We start from the raw sequence: 8,828 nt of genomic DNA, 5'->3' as shown, positions 1-8,828 counted from the left end.
CCTCCCTGCCCCCTCACGGCTATGTCCATGGCAAAGTATTTTTGGGGTGGTAAGTTGAGTGTCTTACATATTGAAACAAAATTTTAAAAAAATCCTTCCAGTAGCACCTTAGAGACCAACTAAGTTTGTTATTGGTATGAGCTTTCGTGTGCATGCACACTTCTTCAGATACTTACGTACTAAAGGAAGGAAAAATAACATTAATATATTAATGGCAAGAGTCCAGCAACAGGGGAAGGCAAGTGAGGTGGGGGAGACCTGGGAGAGCTCCTTATGGGGGGCACTTGTCCACCTTTGGTGCACCCCATGTTAGAGCACACACTTTTCCATGATGTGGAAGTGTGGTACCAGTCTTGTAGCCCCTTAAAGTCTTAACACGTTTATTAAGACAGGGTAGTCCATTAAAGGTTATGCCGTTATAAATGTGTCAGACCCTCCGAGTGTCCCTGTTTTCCAGGGACAGTCCTGGATTTTCCCAGATAATCTCGTCCCGGTTTCTGATTGTCCCGCTTTTCCTTAGGATGTCCCTATTTGCATTGGAAAAATGTTGGAGGGTATGGCGTTATCCAGCCCCAAGCCATTTGAAGGCAAGTTAAGTTTTTTTAATGTTTTATTCTATTTTTATATGTTGGAAGCCGCCTAGAGTGACTGGGGCAACCCAGTCAGATGGTTAGGGTATAACAGTAAAATTATTATTATGGAATAAAGGTAAAGGGACCCCGACCATTAGGTCCAGTCGTGACCGACTCTGGGGTTGCAGTGCTCATCTCGCTTTATTGGCCGAGGGAGCCACCATACAACTTCCGGGTCATGTGGCCAGCATGACTAAGCCGCTTCTGGGAGCAGTACCTATTTATCTACTTGCACTTTGACGTGCTTTCGATCTGCTAGGTGGGCAGAAGATTATTATAGAATAGGGTGTCCCTATTTTCATCAGAGAAATGTTGGAGGGCATGACGTTAGTCTTAAAGGTGCCACAAGACTTTTTTTTATTATTCTTGTCTTTACTGCCACCACTTTGGAAATCAGAGAAAAGCTATAGCTGATCTCTTCTTCCACCGCGAGAGGGTGCGAGATTCAAAACCCAAAATCTCTGGCGCGCAACCAGCATGGATTCTCCCGCCTCCCCGCCCCCGAAAAAAAACCTTTTTCGCACGTCTCTGGCAAAAAAAAAAAAGCATTTGCCCTGTTGCCTTTTGGGTTAGCCAAGGCGATGAAATGTTGGACTCCAACTCCCGTCAGCCTCAGCAAGCCCGGCCCAACTGTCAGGGGGATGATGGGAAGTGTAGTCCAGCAACGAAACTAACTTGTCGGCCACCTCGCCCGGAAAAGAGCGAGCGCAAAAGGCGCGTGGCTGGGTGGGGCGGGGGGAAGGGCTGGTCACGTGCTCCATAGACTTATAATTCCGGTTCCGGCCACCCTCGCGCTCCTTTCTTATGGAGGTCTGCGGGGTTTCGCGTGGTCTGCAGAACAGGTAAGCCGTTTGAGGGCGAGAGTGGAGGGGAGGCGGCGGTTTGGGCTACCGTTGGCGGCGGCGGCTGCCTGGGCGAAAGTGTGTGTTCGCGCCGACCAGCCTGGCTGCGTTTCCTCCCTCTTCCTCGCCACGTACCTTGAACTCAGCTAGGCCAGGACTCGTGGCGGGTAGAGCGCGCGGGGAGCTTCCCGCCTTCAGCTGGAGGCCGAGGCGGCGGCGGGTGGGGGAACCGTTGTGGGTCTGGATGCCTTTTTTCATAGGCGGGGCCACGTTGCGCTCCCTCACAAAGAGGATCCCGCGCGGCTCCCGCGCCTGATAACTGGTCGGGGCTTGGCACTTCTTGAATGCAATTTATAGCTGTCTGGCAGAACTATAGAATGTGTGGTTGTTTTGGGGAGCCTTGTTACGCACTCTCTTCTTTAGAGCCTCCAGCCCACTCTTCTATTCCCCCCTCCGACCTAACCAATGAAAGGAGATGAAGGTAAAGTTGTCTATTCCATTAGCAGGTGGACTCTACTGCATTTATCTAAAAGCAGTTTTTGTCATAACGTGCTATTGTCATGTTATCTATATTCCTCGTGTAGTAACTTGAAAAATAGAGGATTGTTAATACACGTCATGCCAGAGCTTTCCCAAATATGTGTTGTTGTGACACAATATGTAGGTGTTTCACAGCTCCCCCTGGGGCTGGAAAGGGAGCGGGCAGCCCGCTGAATAGCTGCTGCCATGCTGCACAGGAGCCTCCCCACCCTGCCTGCCCGCACGCTTTCCTCTCCTCCCTGGTCGAGGCTGCTTGTCAGGTGCTCGGATCTGATGATCCATGCTTTCCAAGGAACCATTGGCGTCTCATTCGCTTGCCCCGCCCCACCATGTGCTGCCTGCCTGCCTGCCTGGCTGGGCTGGGTGCTAGCCCTCCCCTCTTCTCTTGCAGCCCTCCTGCCTCTGGGCCAGTGCAGCACCAGGCCAGCATGAGGCCCTGGCCCAGGATGGAAGAAGTCTTCTCCCTGCAGTAGCCAAGACTAGTTGCCACCCACCCTCACTGGCTGCTGGGTCCCACCACTTTGGCCTTGCACTTGTTGCAGAGACCACCACACCTGCTCTGAGGGAGTTTAAGTGCTGATGCTGCTATTTTCATGTTTAATTACTTAAATTGCAGTTGAATTACCCCCTAAAATGGATAGGTTTCTAATTAAGAAAAGTTGGTGAAGATGGCGTTTACAATGAACATAATATAGCAGCTGTACAGGAAACTATACAAGAATCAACTGTTGAACAGTGCTTTAGTATATAAGAAGTGTAAAGGGAAAAAAATTCCAAGCCTCATTTATACAGTAAAGATTACAGTATATGAAACGGGGATTCATTTTCTGGTAATGAAAACAATCCTTTTCCCCAGTGTCGTTTGTAGGGATATACTTACAAATGAAAGTATGGTACCAAACAAGTTGAAGTCATTTTACCTCAAAACACAGTCATTTGTCAGAAAAAGCAGTGGAATACTTTATTGAGATTTCAAAACCTATAAAGAAGCCGTCTGCATCACTCATAAGGAGAATGCAGATGTTAGAGAAAGCTTAAAAGGCAAGTTACTTGGTAGCTCAAATAATTACCAAAAACAAGGATCCACACACTATTGCAGAAACCACCATAAAGGAATCTTGCTGTGCTATTGTTCGAACAATGTTTGGGCCAGAATTTGAAAAAGAAGTTAATAAAATCCCTTTGGCAGATAACACAATTGGAAGATATGTTCAAGACATATCTGATAACATTAAGCTGCAAATGAAGGATATTTTTCAAAACGATGATACAATCTTTACATTGCAACAGATGTCAGTAGCACAATTATTTATTTTTACATGTTTCATTCATACTGACAGAATTATTGAGCAATTCTTCTGCTGTCTAGAACTTCCAGTAAGAACTAGAGGTGAAGATATATTTAAAACTTTAGATTGCTTCATGAAGGAAAGTAATTTGCAGTGGTTAAATTGTGTAGGAATATGCACAGATGGCCCACTCTCAATGGTTGGTTCAACAAAGGGTTTTATAGCTTTAGCAAAGAAAGAATAAAAATATAATTACTTGTTGCTTTTTACATCACGAAGCACTAGTCACACACTACTGGAAATGAATTAAGAAAAGTTATGGACAAAGTGGTTCAAATGGTCATTTACATTAAAAGTAGACCTCTTGAATCAAGATTATTTGCTCATATTTGTGAAGAAATGGGGGCAAGTTTTCAAAAGCTTCTACTACACACAGACATTTGTTGGCTGTCAAGAGGTCAAGTGCTTTGTCTTGTATATGAATTGAGGGAAATGATGCTTAAACTTTTTGAGGAAAATCAGCAAAAGGAATTCTGTGATCTCATTCAAAACAAACTTTGGTGTGCAAAATTGGCATATCTTGCTGACATATTTGAACATTTGAATAAAATGAATACCAGTATGCAAGAAAAAGGAGAAAATATATTAACAGTGGTAGATAAAATTTGTTCTATGAGAGAACAAATGGAAAAGGAAAGGGAAAAAAGGAAATTTTGAAATGTTTCCCAAAACTTCTAAGTGCGAGCTAAAATGTGATATCAGCTCACTAATTGCTGACCATTTAACATTGCTCAGAGAGAAAGTTCATCATTACTTCCCCAAGTGTTGAAATCCACGACTGATTTGATCAGAATTCCATTTCTTTAAACTGCAAGGAGAAACTTTTCACTAATTGAAGAAGAATTAGCTAAAATTATTGAAATCTGTTAATGATGTATGAGAAGGTGACTTGCACAGTCATGAGATGTTGTGTCCCCATACATTTCATTATTACAATTTATGCATGTATCCGAATCTCTTAGAAGGGGTTAGTTTAACCTCTGGTTTGCTAGTAAAACTGAATTACTGTGTCGTGCTATGATGCATGTCTAGAAATTGTGCCACCAACGTGAAAAGTTTGGAAAGCTCTGCATTATACACAAATGCACAAGTAGTGTGTGTGCATGCAGCTGATATCTATATATATTTGAAAGTGGAGGTACATTAACTATGGCATTGTGAGGCCCTCTTTTCCTTTGTATAATTTTTCTGGAATTGACCTATATTTTAATTAATTGGTCTGTTGTCGTCTGTTGAAAACACAATGGGGAAAATGTACTTCTAGTATTGATTATTTTGAGTTATTTCCAGGCTGCCAAGTTGTTTGAATGATGATGAATTAGACAGCTGAAGATCATTACTAGAACTGATGTCTTCATAAATCAGTAGCATCAGCTGAATGTCCTAGCTATAATGATAAATTGCCTCTTTGTCAGTGGGGAAATTGGTTAGAGAGTTGTCTTATGGCCCTGACCCATGACCTCGTCACTGTGTAGCAATCTTATTTTTGGCTTGATGGTACTAGGAAATACCATATACTCAGTTTTCAGATTGAACTGAGCCTGTAGGGAATATGTTGTGCTTGTTCACATAGCTGGAGTCCCAAAGCAAAGTTCACTTTAATCCTGAAATTTTAGTTCATATTTTATACTTGCCAGATAACATAAACCTAAAAAAAAAAACTCTTTGGAAACATGGTGTCTCTATAAAATCTTTTAATTTTGCAAGGAAACACCACCCCATAATGATTTTTGGAACTGAGATCTAATGGCCTTCGCAGTTCCTCTCATCATATTCTGACAATGAAATCTACTGTTATGTTTACGCTCAGTGGCTTCAGAATCATTTGTCTGGGATTCCATTGTTGTTTCAACCAACAAGGTATAACAACATGAACCCTTAAGAATACTGCATATATGAGCTTTCTTTGTAATGAAAGCACACAAAACAGAGAAAATATATTAACAATTTAAACCAACTTACTTTAGCATCTGCTGATTGGATAAACTAAGGCATAGCTACCCTTTCCAAGAGCAACTCAATTTTAAGCTTAAGAAATGATTACCGGAAACCAACATTTGGTACAGGTAGATTCCTATATTAGTACCATCTGCTTTCCTCTGCTCTTTAATTAAGGAGAGGAAATGGATAGATGGATTGCCTTGCAGTTTGTGTTCATGAATGGCAGTAGCCACATCACATCATGTCTGAAAGGTTGAGTAGACTTTGGCAAAATGCTTTGTATGGGAAGTAGCAATATGCTTTGAAGGCAACAGCTGTTGAGGATAACAGACATATTGGCTTGGATCCAGATTTTGCTTCTGCCTTTGGGAGTATCCACCTAGTGGAGTTTCCATTAATAGGATGTGGTGGAGACAGACAACCTTTGCTAATCCCCCTATTACCCCTTCTAAAAATCTACTTTGGAAGATTGGGGGACCCTCCAAAACAGTCTGGGAGGGAGGGAAGTTTGTGGAAAGGAGTGGGGAAATGTGCAAAAGTTGCTCCTGCCTGCCAGTGCGATCCCTGTACTGGATCAAAAGCATTCCATGGATGAAAGGAGCATAGCTGTCAACCTTCTCTTTTTTGCGGGAAATTCCCTTATTCTAGTGCCGTTTCCCCGCTGCTATCCCGGATTAATAGATATCCCGTAAATTTCCCGGATTTCAAAGGAAGCAGCTCCTCTCCCTCCCTCCCTGCCGGCCAGGGAGGCTCCTCAGCTGCGTTGCTCGGATGTGTTGCTCACCAATAAGGAGTCTGAGAACGACTAGGGGATGGAGCTTGCATGCCTTGTGCCGATAAAATTGGCCGCGTTGCCTGGGGACTCGCCTTTGCTTCAGCGGTGTGGTTTTCTTGCTGCTGTATCCCTTTGCCAGGTCGCTGTGCTGTGGGAACCATGGCTTGAGGCTTCGTTTGGCTGCTGGCTGGGCTTTCCGCCTTTCAGCCTTTGGCTCGGAGGGGCTCAGAACTTACCCGTGCTCAGAATCGGATGGATACATCGACAGCACACTCACCCTTGCCAGGCATAAGGTCTGTCTGGAGCAGGGGCACATGGGGAAAAGAGAAGGAGCAGCTGGTTGAGTACAGTGGCGGGCGGCGATCTCATGGGGGGGGGCTTTTGGATTTGTTTTGGAGGCTCCTTCGATTGACTGCTGTGGGGGAAAGGAAAGGAGCTGGTTGACTAAAATGGTGGGCGGCGATCTCATGGCGAGGGGGGAGGCTGTCACCGCCTCTCGTGTGTGTGTGTGTGTGTGTGACTAGTTAATGCAAGCTGAGGGGTTTTTTGAATGCTGGACGCCATTTTGTTGCACGTGTTGTGCTGCAAAGCCAGGCCAGGGAGCCATCTTAAGTTGAGGCTGCATAGGCTTTGTGGTGCATATGATTTAGATTCTATTTAGTTGAACCTCTGGTTACAAAGTTGACATTTTTTCAGCAATGCCCTCCTAGTGAGTCTTCTTTTGTTCACTTCTTAAATTTATTTTGAGGCAGTGCACACCTATGTTTCTGGAACTGCAAACCTTTCCAGTCATGTGTTACTCCACTCAAATCCCACGTATGAATGTGGAGGAGGTAGGATTGCTACAGGAGAGCAATCTCTTCGCAAATTGCATGTGTGGCTACTCTGATGTGTTTCTTTTCTTCTTTTTCAAACAAAGAAAGATGGATGGAGGTGGAGAAGAAGAAGACATTCCTTTGAAAAAAGCAAAGAGGCTGTGCAAGTATCGTGAGAAATGGGAAAAGGAATTTAGCTTCTTGAAGAAGAGCAGAGTGGGGCATGGTCATGCATTCTGCACAATTTGCAGTTGCAATTTTAGTGTCTCCCATGGGGGAAGGACCGATGTCACTCAGCATAAAAAATCGGCCAAGCACAAGCGCGGGCTAGAGGCACAGAAACATGCCCCGACGATGTCCACATTTGTGACTAGCAATACCACAGAGGCTGATCAGGTCAGAAATGCAGAGGTTAAAATGGCCATGCTGTGTGCCAAACACAACATTTCTTTCACCTTCTGCGACGACTTCAAAAAGTGTGTAGCTGACATGTTCCCGGACTCTGCCATTGCACAAAAATATTCTGCAGGGAAAACCAAAACTACGCAAATCATTAAAGGTAAGTTGATCCATATTATGAAAACAATGGTACCTCGGGTTAAGAACTGAGTACCACTGTAATATTGCCAGCTTAGGAGTCCTAAGAGGCTGAAGTCTGGATCTTGGGGTCACCTTACAGCAGTTTTAACTACAAAAAGACTTGCTCTCCACTTCATACTGCTGCCTTAGGCTGTAGCATCTCATGCAAATTCAAGATCTCAAGTGTGAGTGATAAATTTGTGGAGTAAGTTTAGTCATCTGTTCTGTTATCAGGCAGCAGTTGATTCAAGGTACAGCGGTACCTCAGATTACATACGCTTCAGGTTACAGACTCCACTAACCCAGAAATCGTGCTTCAGGTTAAGAACTTTGCTTCAGGATGAGAACAGAAATCGGGCTCCGGCAGCAGGAGGCCCCATTAGCTAAAATGGTGCTTAAGAACAGTTTCAGGTTAAGTACGGACCTCCGGAACGAATTAAGTACTTAGCCTGAGGTACCACGGTACACTTAAAAAGTTATCCCTGTTAACCTCAATAGCAACAAATACAGGGTCAAATACAAGGTTCTAAACAGTCCATAAGCTCCTTGTATCTGTGCTGATTGTGACACCCAACCATGATTATGCATTTGGTATAAAGTACCATTTCAATGGGCAAGAACCCCCCCCCCCCCGCTTCACATATTCAAGGATCTGTGAAAATTATTTTTCAATGATAAAATTATTCTTTTGCAGGGGATGACTAGCATGATGACTTGTACTTCGTGGTATGTTGAAAATACAGTCGTACCTTGTGTTGCATAACCTCCAGGTTCCGGAATCTTTGGGTTACGGCTGCAGCAAACCCAGAAGCAGTCCTCCAGTTACGGAATTTTCGGGATATGGCCGGGCCTCTGGAACAGATCTCGTTTGTATATATTTCAGATAAAAGACAACTTTTGTACAAGCCAAACAATTAGTTACATAGTTGACATTTTTAAAATAGTATTTTCAGCTGGTTATCTATAAATGTCTTATTATTCTGTTAGTTTAGGTCTGTCAAGATGCCCTGTTGACCCCTAAAGTATGGATAATGGTAAGTGTTACTCTTTAAAATTTTAACTAAGTGCTTTAGTAAAACTAGTTTTTAATAGACACATAGTTTGAGTTTAAATTTACTTGTACAATATTCCTTTTCAGTAAACCTTGTTGGGAGGTTGATGACACTTCATACAACCTCAGATTGTTATGTATATGACTTTTCTTGTTCCCTGCTTTTGGAAAAAAAAACTGGAGGGTTCATTCTGCAAGCAATTACAAAGCTATGGAAATAGTTTAATTTAGGAAATCGTGTTTTCCATTGTACAGTATAGATATTAAAAATTGCATTGCTGGCACAGTGATGATTTCCTTTTGC

At 43.4% G+C, this 8,828-nt stretch overlaps 1 long non-coding RNA gene across 2 annotated transcripts in view; it reads left to right on the top strand.

Moving 5' to 3' along the window:
- Positions 1-1,168: 1,168 nt before the first annotated feature.
- LOC308593098 overlaps positions 1,169-8,828 on the top strand; it is a 9,024-nt gene continuing 1,364 nt past the window's right edge. The window contains exons 1-3 of one of the 2 annotated variants that reach the window (XR_014010696.1): positions 1,169-1,474; positions 2,406-7,453; positions 8,168-8,507. This is a non-coding gene — a long non-coding RNA (uncharacterized lncRNA). The remainder of the gene's footprint in view (positions 1,475-2,405; positions 7,454-8,167; positions 8,508-8,828) is intronic. The other variant, XR_014010695.1, reaches the window with a different exon arrangement.

This window comes from Podarcis bocagei, assembly GCF_964188305.1.
Source record: "Podarcis bocagei genome assembly, chromosome: 8".
Taxonomy (NCBI): domain Eukaryota; kingdom Metazoa; phylum Chordata; class Lepidosauria; order Squamata; family Lacertidae; genus Podarcis; species Podarcis bocagei.
Note: the sequence above shows the minus strand (reverse complement) of the source record. Positions and strands in the feature narration are given on the sequence as shown.